Source organism: Myxocyprinus asiaticus, chromosome 16 (assembly GCF_019703515.2).
Source record: "Myxocyprinus asiaticus isolate MX2 ecotype Aquarium Trade chromosome 16, UBuf_Myxa_2, whole genome shotgun sequence".
In the NCBI taxonomy this organism is placed as follows: domain Eukaryota; kingdom Metazoa; phylum Chordata; class Actinopteri; order Cypriniformes; family Catostomidae; genus Myxocyprinus; species Myxocyprinus asiaticus.
The window spans coordinates 49,284,671-49,299,587 of NC_059359.1; positions in this window are offsets into that span (position 1 = coordinate 49,284,671).

Genomic DNA, 14,917 nt, shown 5'->3' on the forward strand with positions numbered 1-14,917 from the left:
CCCCATGTCCATGTATTTAAGCCTCATGTTTTCCATTGTGTCTTGTTCAAGTATTGAATGTAACATTGTAGTCAAGTCAAGCCATTGTCAAGTCCATGTTCATGTTCATGTTTTATGTTTCACATTTGTAGTTAGGGTTATTGGTTATCATGTTTGTAAATAAACTGCACTTGGGTTCTTCATCTTCACGTCATCGTCTTCATCATCATCATTGCCAGCAGCCAGCAACGTTACAGAATACTTGACCAACCATGAACCCAGCAGTTTTACTTCTGCGCCTACGTCAGGGGAATCGTCCCCTGGAGGACTATGTTGAGGAAATCTGCGGTCTAGTCTGCCAGGTGGACTTTAATGAGGTTGCCCTCAAAGACTGTTTTAGATTTGGACTGAATGAGTCCATTTCTTTTTTGATGACTGGCGGTCGCAGTTTCCTCAGTCTGGCTCAATATGTCGACCTTGCCCTACAGATCATTGGTTTCACGTTCACTGTGGGGGAGGTGGATGCCGAGCCAGAGTTCCACAGCATGGCCGCCGCCGAACCAGAGTTCCACGGCATGGCCGCCGCCGAACCAGAGTTCCACGACATGGCCGCCGCCGAGCCAGAGTTCCACGACATGGCCGCCAAACCAGAGTTCCTAGTCATGGTCGCTGAGCTAGCGCCATCTTTTGCCCCAAATCATCAGCCTGCTCCATGCCATGTCACAGCAACGCCTCAGCCTGCTCTATGCCACGTCACAGCAAAGCCTCAGCCTGCTCTATGCCACGTCACAGCAACGCCTCAGCCTGCTCCATGCCACGTCACAGCCACACCTAAGCAGTTGGACCTGGAGATGGTTCCCACCCTTATACCCACCCTTAGTTCTCCTGAGCAGGCAAGGGGAACTTTCGGCCCTCCGACCCCGCCTGGACCCTCCGAGCCCTGGATTTCGGCTTGGCCTGTCGGTCCCTCGACATTGCCTAAGCTCTGCATTCCCTCGGCTCCACTGTGGTCCGTCAGCCTGTCGGCTTTGCCGGGGTCCCTCGTCCCTCCGGCTCCTCCTTGGTCTGTCGGTCACCTGGCTCCACCTTGGCTCTCCAATCCTCTGGCTGCACCTCGTCCCTCCGATCTGTCAGCTCCATCGGGGACCTCCTTCCCTATGGCTCCACCTTGGTCCTCAGTCCCACCGGCTCCACCTCAGTCTTCCGATCCCCCAGCTCCGCCTTGCTCCTCCGAGCCTCCAGCACCGCCTTGGTCCTCCCTGCCATTGGCTCCACCCTGGCCCTTCGAGTCTTCGGCTACTCTCCGGGCACCAAGTTCCATGGCTCCGCCCCTCGAGCCTCTCACGGCTCTGCCTTCCATGGCTCCGCCCCTCGAGCCTCTCATGGCTCCACCCCCCACGGACTCTGCCCTGGTCACATGCCACACGCCTCAAGACACCCGCCCACCCCCAACTCCCTACAGAACTTTGAATTTATGTCTTGTTTTACGTGTTTTGTTTATGTGTTGGTGCGTCAGGAGTAGATGTTCACTTTGATTTTCCCTAATAACAGAGTTGACCAGGTCAAGCATCAAACATAATGAAATACTGATAGACTGTAAAACTTGACTATGTCTCTCTCTCTCTCTCTCTCTCTCTCTTTCTATCTATCTATCTTTCTCTCTCAAATACTGTCAGATATATAAACAAATCATTGAATTCAGCATTGTCACAGAATAAATACATATGTCATGTGTATTTTGTTGATTCATGTCTTTTATTTTGAAAAGTTTAGTTCCTGTTCCCTTGTCATGTGATTTCATGATTTCCCTCCTTGTTCATGTGTCATGTTTTCATTGGTTTATTGTTTAATTATCTTGTTAGAATTCTGTTTGTTCATTGGTTTATGTTCCCCCATGTCCATGTATTTAAACCTCATGTTTTCCATTGTGTCTTGGTCAAGTATTGAATGTAACTTTGTAGTCAAGTCAAGCCATAGTCAAGTCCATGTTCATGTTTTATGTTTCACATTTGTAGTTAGGGTTATTGGTTATCACGTTTGTTAATAAACTGCACTTGGGTTCTTCATCTTCACATTATCGTCTTCGTCATCATCATTGCCAGCAGCCAGCACACGTTACAACATAAAGCAATTTACTCAAAACTACAGACAGAGAAATCACTTTATGTTTTATTTCAATAGAAGCTATTATGTAGATGTTTTATGGTAAGGAATGAGGACATGGGGCAAATTGGCTGATATTTAAAGGTAAAACAAACATTTAAAATGTATTTATTTAAAAACTATATATTTTTATTAAACACTCAACAGGGTTAAATCTAAAACAGTAATTCAGTATTCTGTCAATTATATAAGTAGTAATCACGGGGACACACAACACACAGATTCCTGAGAATTATCTCATTTTAGGGATCACACTGGGGTTTGGATCTGCAATTTCAACTATTACATTACCACCACCACACCATCATAGTGTGTGTGTGTGTGTGTGTGTGTGTTGAATTAAATTGTATGTATTTACTTTTAGATTTGGGCTACTTCTGTCTTATGTACAAGCAGAAATGGTCAAATGTATTTGTAAGTATTTTATGTGTATATATACCTTTATGTGTGTGCTTACACATGACATGATATCTTATTCATCAAGCTGATGTTCAGTCACTCTATGTACTGTTTAAAATATATAGGTAATGCAATCTTTTTCAAATATTTCTCTATTGGTGTATTCTGCTAATGTTGTGGTTCAAGAGTTGAAGCGTGTCTGTCTTACATATCTGCATGTGTTTGAGGTGCTGAAATATGAGTAATTAGCCAAAGCATTAAGAGGATGAAATTATGTCATACAAAAGAAAATATCACACACCACTCATTTTACAGCCATGCAGAATGTGAGCACGCACACACACACACACACACACACACACACACACACACTCAAATGACTTGCCTTTTTAATGTCAAAATCAAATCAAATCACTTTTATTGTCACACAACCATATGGACAAGTGCAACAGTGGTTGAATATCTTGTGTGCAGTTCCGAGCAACATAGCAGTCATGACAGTGATGAGACATATACCAATTTACAATAAACATCAGACTTACACAACAAAATTTACATATCTAATATACACATAATTACACAACACAATAATAATATACAATGTACAGTATACAATACACACAATATAGAATACACATACAAATAATATAGAATACACATACAATAAAAATAGTATATAATGTGTATATAAAATATACAGTAGGTTGTATTGTACTGTATTGACATTCAGGCTGTCGGCTGATAGTCAGTAGCCAGTGTGTTGTTAAGAGAGAATATAATTTATGATGTATATTGATTGTGAGAGATCAAGAGTTCAAAAGTCTGATTGCTTGGGGGAAGAAACAGTCATGAAGTCAGCTGGTGTGGGTCCTGATGCTGCGATACCGCCTGCCTGATGGTAGCAGTGAGAGCAGCCCATGGCTCGGATGGCTGGAGTCTCTGATGATCCTCTGAGCTTTTTTCACACACCGCCTGGTATATATGTCCTGGAGGGAGGGAAGCTCACCTCCGATGATGTGTCTGGCAGTTCGCACCACCCTTTGCACAGCTTTGCGGTTGTGGGAGGTGCTATTGCCGTACCAGGAAGTGATGCAGCCAGTCAGGATGCTCTCTACAGTGCTGGTGTAGAACCGTGTGAGGATGTGGTGGTTCATTCCAAACTTCCTCAGCTGTCTCAGGAAGAAGAGGCGCTGATGAGCCTTCTTCACAATGGCCTCAGTGTGGATGGACCATGTGAGTTCCTCTGTGATGTGGACACCGAGGAACTTGAAGCTGCTGACTCTCTCCACCGGTGCTCCATTGATGGTGATGGGGCTGTGTTCTCTGTCTTTTCTCCTGAAGTCCACCACAAGCTCCTTGGTCTTTCTGACACTGAAGGAGAGGTTGTGTTCCTGACACCAGCATGTCAGAGTGTGCACTTCCTCTCTGTAGGCTGTTTCATCATTGTCAGTGATCAGACCTACCACCGTCGTATCATCAGCAAACTTAATGATGGCATTGGAGCTGTGTGTTGCCACACAGTCATGTGTGTACAAGGAATACAAGAGTGGGGGGCCTGGGTAGCTCAGTGGTAAAATACGCTGGCTACCACCCCTGGAGTTCACTAGTTCGAATCCTAGGGCGTGCTGAGTGACTCCAGCCAGGTCTCCTAAGCAACCAAATTGGCCGGGTTGCAAGGGAGGGTAGAGTCGCATGGGGTAACCTCCTCGTGGTCGCTATAATGTGGTTCGTTCTCAGTGGGGTGCATGGTGAGTTGAGCGCGGATGCCGCGGTGGATGACGTGAAGCCTCCACACGCGCTATGTCTCCGTGGCAACGCGCTCAACAAGCCATGTGATAAGATGCGCGGGTTGATGGTCTCAGAAGCGGAGGCAACTGAGATTCGTCCTCCACCACCCGGATTGAGGCGAATCACTACACGACCACAAGGACTTAAAAAGTGCACTGGGAATTGGGCATTCCAAATTGGGTGAAAAAAAAAAAAAAAAGGAATACAAGAGTGGGCTGAGAACACAGCCCTGTGGGGCTCCAGTGTTGAGGGTCAGTGATGAGGAGATGTTGCTGCCCATTCTAACCACCTGGTGTCTGCTTGACAGGAAGTCCAGGATCCAGCTGCAGGGCAAGCTGTTTAAGCCCAGAGCCCGGAGTTTCACATAAAGCTTGGAGGGCACTATGGTGTTGAATGCTGAGCTGTAGTCTACAAACAGCATTCTCACATAAGTGTTCCTTTTTTCCAGGTGGGAGAGAGCAGTGTGTAGTGTAGATGCAATGGCATCATCAGTGGAGCGGTTGTTGCGGTAAGCAAACTGCAATGGGTCCAGTGAGGCAGGCAGCACAGAACAGATGTAATCTCTGATTAGCCTCTCAAAGCATTTGCTGATGATGGGGGTCAGAGCAACAGGATGCCAGTCATTTAAGCTAGTGGTTTTGGATTGCTTTGGTACAGGCACAATGGTGGACATTTTGAAGCATGTGGAGACTACAGACAAGGAGAGGGAAAGGTTGAAAATATCCGTAAAAACACCAGCCAGTTGGTTCGTGCACACTCTGATGACGTGGCCCGGAATGCCGTCTGGACCTGCGGCTTTATGGATATTCACCCGTCGGAAGGATCGGGTTACATCCGCTACAGAGACGGAGAGTGAACTAACCTCTGTAGCTTCAGCCACGAGACCTCTCACACAGAGTTTTCACGGCGGATGATATTAATTCCCTGCCACATGCTTCTAGTGTCGGTGGTGTTGAACTGTCCTTCAATCTTGTCCCTGTACTGGCGTTTGGCTGCTCTGATAGTTTTGCGAGGGCATAACTGGCTTGTTTATGCTCCTCCGCGTTCCCGGAATTAAAAGCAGAGGTCTGTGCATTAAGTGCCGCGCGAACATCGCTATTAACCCATGGTTTCTGGTTGGGGTAGATCCGTATTGTTTTGGTCAGAACAACCGATTTTCAAATCTGTCTGTTTTACACACTTCTGCATTCTCGGGATGTTAAGTGTCGGTAATAGCACATACAGTATATCTAATTATACAGTATCTTAAAAAAAATTTGTTAATGAAATGGTGGGAGTGCAATTGAAAATTTCAGGATAATTAGTGCTTGGTGAGCACAGGGCATGGAAAATTGCATGTGCAGAAGGCTTTCCCAGCAGGCTACAAATGACTTTTTTGACATAATAACATTACGTGACATTACGAATTAATTTGAACATAAATTACATGTGTGCTATGAAAGAGAGAGAAATAGAGACAGACCTCACTGTATTATTACTGTACTTTTGTAGATGTCTGTCTTCCAGTGACTTTGCAGCTCAGCAAAGCAAATCATGGAATGAGACAAAAAATATGAAGATGTAAAAAATTCTCAATGACTAAGCTTAACAATCCAAATAAGGATCCTCATAACCATTAAATCATAATCAGCTGTTATGTTCAGGTTTGTAATGTTGGTAACTCATTAAAAAATGCTTAATCTGTGTCCACATTACATTAAGGTACATTTTCATAGGTTACTAATTTTGTAGAAGTGTTATTAAGCATTATTAACAAATGAGTTAAAATGGCTTAATATTTATATTGTATGACTTTTGTTCATGTTGTTATAACTGCATATCAGTCATTTATTGAACCCCTTTAGAAACCCTTAAGAAATGAAACATTAATGTAGTGTTACCAATATATCAAAAGAGCCCTTCACTATATTATCACAGCATAAGGAATTTAAATAAAATAAAGTTAGAAATAGAATGTATTATTTTGGACAGTAAAACCTCAGTACCTGCTTCCTGATTTCATTACTAGAGTATTTTATTATCTAATATCTATTAGTTTTTCTCGATCTAAGGTCACTGCTTTCAAAACAATTAACAAAGCCATCTGGGGGCCTGGGTAGCTCAGTAAGTAAAGATGCTAACTACCACACCTGGAGTCACAAGTTCGAATCCAGGGTGTGCTGAGTGACTCCAGTTAGGCTTCCTAAGCAACCATTTGGCCCCGTTGCTAGGGTGGGTAGAGTCATGTTGGGTTAACCTCCTCGTGGTCGCTATAATGTGTGGTTCTCAGTGGGGCGCGTGGTGAGTTGTGCATGGATGCTGCGGAGAATAGCATGGGCCTCTACACGCGCTACGTCTCCACGGTAACGCGCTCAACAAGCCACAAGATAAGATGTGCAGAATGATGGCCTCAGACATGGAGGCAACTGAGATTCGTCCTCCGCCACCCAGATTGAGGTGAATCACTACGCCACCACGAGGACTTAGAGCGCATTGGGAATTGGGCATTCCAAATTGGGGAGAAAAGGGGAGAAAATTAAAAAAAAACAAAGCCATCTGAACACTTTGTAATTGTCCTAAACAGATTGTAAATTGTTCTTGATTTTCATCATTTTCTCGAAACACTACACACAAATTTCTCTGATCCAAGATTCACGCTTTCAAAACTCAACTAAATTAAAGTCATATTCTCAGATGCACATGGCAGGTTGTCAAATAAATTCATATTGATAGACATGTGTTAGTAATGCACACAGCAAAGAAAATGCAATTAACTAAATCTTTCACACAACTATCATGTCTTTGGTATCTATAAAAAGGGTCAAATATGAAAATTCAGAGCAAGCAAACAATGAGGAAGATGATGATGAAGAAGAGGAAGAACAAGATGAAGAAGAGGTTCAAACTGAGAAGAGGTAGATTAGGTAAAGGAAGAGGAAATAGGAGGAAGAAAATATGAGAAAAGGGGAAGGCATGCTGTCTCACGTAGGTGCATACAATATAGCAAAACTGCTATTTTTAATTTATTTTATTATTTTTACAGTTAACTTCCTCAACCTCTTTGCAGAGGAAGAGCAGGAACAACTAGAAATTTAGATACATTTTACAAAAACAGATGGAAACTGTATTGTGGATTTTTATGATAAATGTGTTGTTTCAATAGCAGAGTCGTGTGTCTATAGCTGAAAATGTTATGAATTCAATAGAGAGCACATCTATAGTTTTGATGTAAGTATTTAGTTTTAATACATGCATTATCAGAAAATAATTAATTGCTTCATTATTGTGTAATTGCTCTGTTCTGCAAAACTGAGTGTCTGTTTCGTCGGCTGTGTGAATTGTTTTGAGAGCATTGACTATAGTTTAGAGAAATGTATAAAATCAATTGAGAAAAACTGTAATGTCTGATATTCTTTTGAGAGATGTTATAGAACTGAACTAATCAGTGAGCTGTCAATCAAATTATCTTTATTAGCTGTGACTGACAGAAACAGACTGCTGGGAAAATGAATACACACGCTGACATGACAAGAATGGATTTTTGTGTAAAGAAAGGAAAGAATAAAAAACAACAGAAGGAATTGTGAAAAAAAAAAAAAAAAAAAAAAAATCCATACAGTAATATACAAAATTGTTTGGATTGCAAACAAATTGCGGACAGTGGAGAACAAGATGTTGACAGGAGATCCTTACATGTCTGGCCCACTGTTTCTTGCTCAACATAATTTGTAGTTTTGCTGCCTGTAACCAGTAGTGTAGTCTAGTGCATATGCACACATACGGTGTATTCCCACCTAGCTTTCTAAGGATTTTGCATATACTCTTCAAAAATGAGTGATGATACGTATGGACGCCAGAACAACAAGTAGGTTTTTGACTCGTAATTGTTCCATATACTAAAGCGATCCCACAGCATTTTTGAGTGAATTGTGATTTTGTGTTATTTTAAAAGGGGTACAGAGATTCTATCTAAAGGCCTTGCACACCAAACATGAGTTTCACCAAGACTTCTCGCCGTGATTAAAATTTTGAATAGAAACATTGGATTCCTATGAAGCCTTTTACACCTGGAGCAAACATTTGCGCTCCAAAAAAGGGAGTTTATTTATGGTGAGTGTGTCATATTTTTTTATTTTTCCCAGCAATGAAATGCCCTGAGCAATAAAATGAGCTTTGGGTCACATGTCAGGAGCCACTGCAGTTACCAAAATGCTCTTAACATGCTAATGATATTGCTGCATCACTGTCCCGCATCCCCTTTAACCTCCTGAGAACCGAGCATGTGGGCATTTTCCATTCATCTTTTAATTGGTAACTAGTAGCCCCAAAGAAACATAAAAAAAAAAAAAAAAAAAAAAAAACAAATACAAATAAAAATAAAAATAAATAGTTTTCCTAAAAATGTATTTCCACATATGTGGACAGCGGGACTAAGTTGTGAAATTTTAAATAATACCAAGCTATAGAAAGTATGATATTTTTTTTATTTTATTTTTTATCAAACTGTTTATTATGTTTCAAGGAGTGTTGGTTATTCATTTTGAGATGTTACAGACATTACATAAATAATTCTGATTCAAAGTAATGGCCAGCATCATCCAATCACTGGCAAACATGTTAAAATAAAATTATACATTATAAAATTCTGAAGTGTGAGTGAATGCACTTAGAATCCTGCATAGAGAGCTATAGGATGCTGCCTTGGGTTAGGGTAACCCTCCCTATTTAGTGAATGACTTAACCTCCAGTGTGCTGTCTGTCTGCAATGGTCTCAGTGCAGTTCGAAATTCTCCTTATTTTCATCCTTACTCAATATAAAGCCTCTGAAAGCAACATTTTTCATCTTTTGGATAAACCCATTTATTCTCAATTTGAAAATGCACAGTGAATATAGGAATGCATTTACTAATGTTAATGAATAGGATCGTATTGTACAGTGATAACATAATAAAATATAACAAAATGTATATTAAAATGTAGCGAAGTGACCCACAGATGTTTTAAAGTAGAGTTTTTATTTTTTAATACTAAATTAATTTGAAATGGATATATTTGTAGACAAAGGTCTCAGCTAACTAATGATGTAAGGGAACAGGTTTTTATTTTATTATTTTTTCTGAAAATTGACATTTATTCACTTCATCTTACTATCATTTGTGTCAACTCCGTCAGACACACCAAAAAGCGTGCTATTTTAATTTGATTCATCCAACAAGTGTAAAGTCTTTAATTATCTAATAATATTGTTCAGTAAAGGAGTTAAGTGATAAAATACATTCAATATTTTTGAATATTGTTTTCATACTATTTTGAAAATTCTGACTGAGTTGACAAAATTTTATATTTTTCCATCTTAACCATGTGTTGTACACTGGAGCCACCCCCCCATCAGTTGAAGATGCCTCTATAAATTAAAATGCCAAAATTGATCCCACAATTTTAACAGAAGTTATAATAATGAGAATGATGGAGTTGATAAGTTGAAGCTGTGACTGCAGAGACTTATACATTGTTTGTTTAAAATATGAAAAATATCAAACGAACCAGACCACGTGGCCTACTGTTGCATCCACCATGAGCAGGAAGTGGGAAAGGGGTACTCAGTGTTAAAGCTGACCAGGACATTTTCTGATTTGTTCAGGATTTTTAAAAAATCTGACAGAGTTGACACAAAGTGAGGACACAACTTTGATAGGCAGTTTTTTATGGAAAATATCATTTAAAATGTTCTTAATGTATTGTTTGATATCTTACAGATCCCTGCCTTTCATTTGATATTTATATTTATGAATTTGTTGCATTTTTAAACACTTGACCTCTTGCTGAGGACAGGTTAAGTTACATGTGCTTTCAAGTATAGAGCATACATTTTAAAAAAATCTAATGAAATTATTTTAAAATATAAGTAAAAAAATGCCCTGAGTATACACATTTCCTTTAGATTTAACTTTTCCAGTATTTTTATTGTTATGAATTTCTTGATTTTTAAAATAAAGATGACTTTTGTATGTAAGACATGTTCTGTCCCTTATCTCAAGAATCAGTGAACTATTATGTTTTATCAACTTTTGAGGGAATAATGACCCAAAATCCACATATGTGGTCATCATGTTTATCAGCAAGTTGACATGTGAAAAATGAATAAAGTTTTTAAAGCAGCATGTCAAATGTAACTAGAGATGCTACTCTTTTCCTGAGAAGTAGGTCATTGCGCATTTCAAGAGCAGGTCTTATCTCAGCGCAAAGTCCAAATTCAGTTCCTGCATTTGCAGTTTGGAGATTCCACCAGCAGGTGGTAATAAAGTTCATGTCCAAACTCTGAAAATAGAGCGGAACATCAAATTATATCCTTGACAATTGCCATTTCATGAAACATAAATGTATCTATAGGTCATGGTTTATTTTTCAAATATTATTATTTTTATATTTATATTTACAATTTTATTCATAATCTAATTTGTATATGTATTTTTCCACCTGTTGTCGTGGAGTTATTTTTAAGTCACTGCAAAAGGGGCCAGTAGAAGACGTTGGACAGAGTAAAATGTTTGGATTTGGTTTGATTGATTTTTTTTGGTCACTTCGTTATTTTGTTTATATTTTCATTTGGTTTGAAGTGTAATTTGAATTTAGAAATATTTTTGATTTAATTTTTTCATGTTTCAATAAATGAATTACATTTTTCAAAATAAAAATTGACCGGTAGAAGTGATGTGTGTGCCGATATAATCACTGTTAATACTAGCCATGATTTGTGTGTCAGTAGATGAAAATAATTAAAAATACTTACATTCTCTATAATTTAACAGAGCCTACAAATCCTGGTGAGAACCACATTTTTCATGCGTATAAAAGAAGCATGTCACTGTCAAAGAAAACTGCCTGATATTCAACAAGGATGCAGTTAATGCATTAAAAAGGTAAATCCATGTTTCTATTCTTCTAATTTATTGTATAAAGTCCATTTTTACACTACCAACTTGTTATGAATGTGTTGTCTTTTTTTATATCGCTGGTGCTTGAGGGAATGGACTATATACAGTAGGTAGGACACAGATGCTGCAATTACCAGAGAAGAACCTCAGAATTAAACTGAACTTGGTTCAGCACATTTAATGCTTTGCGTGCATAATTTTGCCAAACCCACTCTGTGTGCCTTTGTATACCATAAACGTGGTGGTATCTTTACAAAATGATGTAATCGTTATTGCTGTGCTACCGCTAGCAGAATTAAAGTCAGACTGGAGATGGGTTTTGTGTTTAGATGTCGTAACATGCATGGTTTTTAGCTAATGTATAACACAAGAAGATATGCAGTGTGATACGATACAATCAGTATTGTTCCAATTGACAACATTTGTTTTAACAGTCAATACATGATTGCATTTTGCATTATGCAGTAATTTTAAGCAAATGTACATATCACAGATATATACAGTATGTGTGACAGTGGCATATAAATAGTGGCATAAAACATATTGTTCCAACTGATAAGTTTTACCCATTAATATTATTTTTTACACTCGATTCTTTCTAATCACCCCCCAGACTGTGTATACATGATAATACTGGCAGTCAACTTGTCCTGCAGGTGAACTGAAATAGTTTGTGAAAGTGTCTCACATTTTCCCTCTCATTGAGCTAATCAACAACAAACTTGTTATCGCTTCTGCAGCTTGTAGAGAAATCCGTGTTCTTTTTCTGTCTTTTAGAGAAATTGCATGCTTGTATTTCATACTGCGATTTCATGGTTGTTTTGCAAACATATCAAGTAGTTCTTTTTGTCATCTGTTATGGGCGGAGGGCAGGCCAGCTGAAAGGTGCTTTGCGCCACCGTGCCAGGGTAAAATTGCTTGTCAATTAGCGCCACCTATGGACCCTTTTTACAGACTGTAATAATGCGTTTCCGCCTTATGTAGCAGCTTAAATCTAGCAAACTTTTTTATATTTTCAATGTTTTAATTATTTAGTGTAAATTTATAACATTATTCTTTGTAGTATACTTTTTGACCAAGTTGTCAAGTTAAATCAAACATAATTTGTTTCTGCCTTTTACGTCAGTGGAGCCTTTTTTTTAATCATGAGATCTAATCATTTCGAGAAGCTTTCGGTCCTGAAGGAACCATGCCGAGATCTTTTGGACTAAGGATCTGAATGTTCATTATTAATGAGGTGTTGTCTCAAGTTTCACTTTGACAGGAAATTATAAGGTGTATTGTAATGGCACTCACTGCTGAGGATGCAAACTAAGGATGCAAACTGTTGCTGTTTTATCACAAACCTTATTTAAACTTGCTCCACTTTACATTTCACTTAATTTCTACATCTGATTTATCAGTTTCAATATATGAATAATATTCTGGGAAAACGATTCATCTCATAATATTCAGCTGCCATAAGGAAATCCTTATAATGTGAACAAACACATTGGACAGAAATCAGCTGTTCATTTAAATATACCTATATTGTAAAAATAGATAATGACTACAAAGCCTTAAACTGGTCAACTTTGAAAAATCCAATTTGTTCATTAGGAACACAATCAATATCAGGCTTTATTTTAAAACTGATGTGTGAGACTTTAGCTGTGATGAAGGGTTTGTGTACACATTTTTCATTACATTTGTGCTATTTATCTCTGAACCATTATTGAATATTCGTCACTGTAAAATGTATGCACTCCACAATTAAAAAAATAAAATATTAGTAATAAACTACATGTGATTTATGTGTAATTATTTAGTGATGCTTCTTGAAATGGCACATTGTTATTGTAAATACTTATAGTAATGTAATACGTGTAACATTGACACTGTAGTATTAAAAATCAGCAAACGTTTTATTTTACAGTGTTCATGTTACTGTGTATTTATACTAATGAACTACATGTATTTACTGTTTAATTGTTTTGTAGAGCTGCTTGTATTTTCAAATTGTTTTTACTATAGTAATTAATAATAATAATATGTAATATGTGTAATACGGACACTGTAAAATAAAGTGTTACCGAAAACTCCTATAACGAGTTCTGATAATGTGGTTCTTCATGTTCTCCAGTCAAAGCATAATTAACTTAATTTATGTAATTACAATAAACCACAGTGTATGTTTGGGGGAAAATGACACCAATTAATATAAACTGACAGACTATCATATAGATTACATTTGACAAATTGAATAGTCAATAAATAATACAAATACAGATTTAAATCTACTTATAATCTACTCTAATCTGAATAAATAACTAAAGAATAAAAGAATACAGGCAGCTCTTGGCTGTGTTTTGCTGTTTTATTGGCCTGTAGATGGAGCACTGAGAGTTTGAGCTGAGAATACAGAAACACATCAGTAACACTGATCTACATGTGCAGCATGGAATAATATCACACAGCTCTCTAATGATCTGCTGTAAAGGAAGCTCACGGTCAACTGTCTGAAACAAGCGGACGTGAGTTAGTGATAGTGATCTGACCACCAGCATGAGCTCTACAATTTCATGCTTGTGCCTCAGGACAGAGATGAAGAGCTTCGCCTGGTGACCATCACCCATCGGCCTGCAGCTGAGCACCTACATTTATTATGTTAAAGCTGGATGCTACAAGTGTGTTTCATTTATGACTAATATCCCAAACCCTTTTCCTATATTGACAGTTTTTTTTATTTTTCTCATCCTAATCTGAGATGTGAATGCAGAAGATCTTTAAAAAATTGTTTTACTGACTTTTGTTTTACTGAGTCAAAATAGTTTGTGTTTTATTTCCAATCACTCTTTCTTTTTGTCAAAGAATTGATAAGATATTCTGCTCAAGTTTGTGTTCTCGTTGATTTGACATTCAGTCCTCAAAGTCACCATTTACATAAATTTGCTTCTTTGTCTCCTACATTCACTGATGACCTTTCTGTGATAAAATGTTAAATATTTATGCATCCATTTTATAATAAAATAACCGTTTTACATTTTTATATTTAAAATAGTAATAGAGAAAGGACTGAGGACTGATCTTTAGTCGGACAGATCTTATTAGAACTTATTAGGATTATTGTTTTTTTTTTGTTTTTTTTTTTGTTTTTTTTTTTTGCTTTTCCCCCATTGGTCATAAGTACATAATATATATATATATATATATATATATATATATATATATATATATATATATATATATATATATATAAAACGTGTATAAACATGTATATAAGACTACAACATTTAAAACCTATAATACTAAAATGATTTTTTAGGTGTAAATTCTTGACAAGTGTTCATCTAGCCTAGTGTGTATTATCAGCTTAAAATCAGGTAACATTGTCATTGATATTGGTATGAAATAAGATAAGAAGATTAATTTATTTGACAACTGTGAAATCACTTAATTCTTTTTGCCTTTTTTTAGTCCCAAGACGATCCAAAACAGCAAAGGAGCAAAACAGAAAAACCTGAAAGGCCATGAAAAGACGACAAACCTGGTATTTGCATTTAAAGTACCTATCTAACATCCAGAAGCCCTGAAAATAGGATTGGCTTCCTGTCGGGCAGATTTACCGTGCTGGTTTGCCTCCTGCATCATCACAGTGCAGCTCTCGCTGGATCAATGACAATATTTACAGCCGC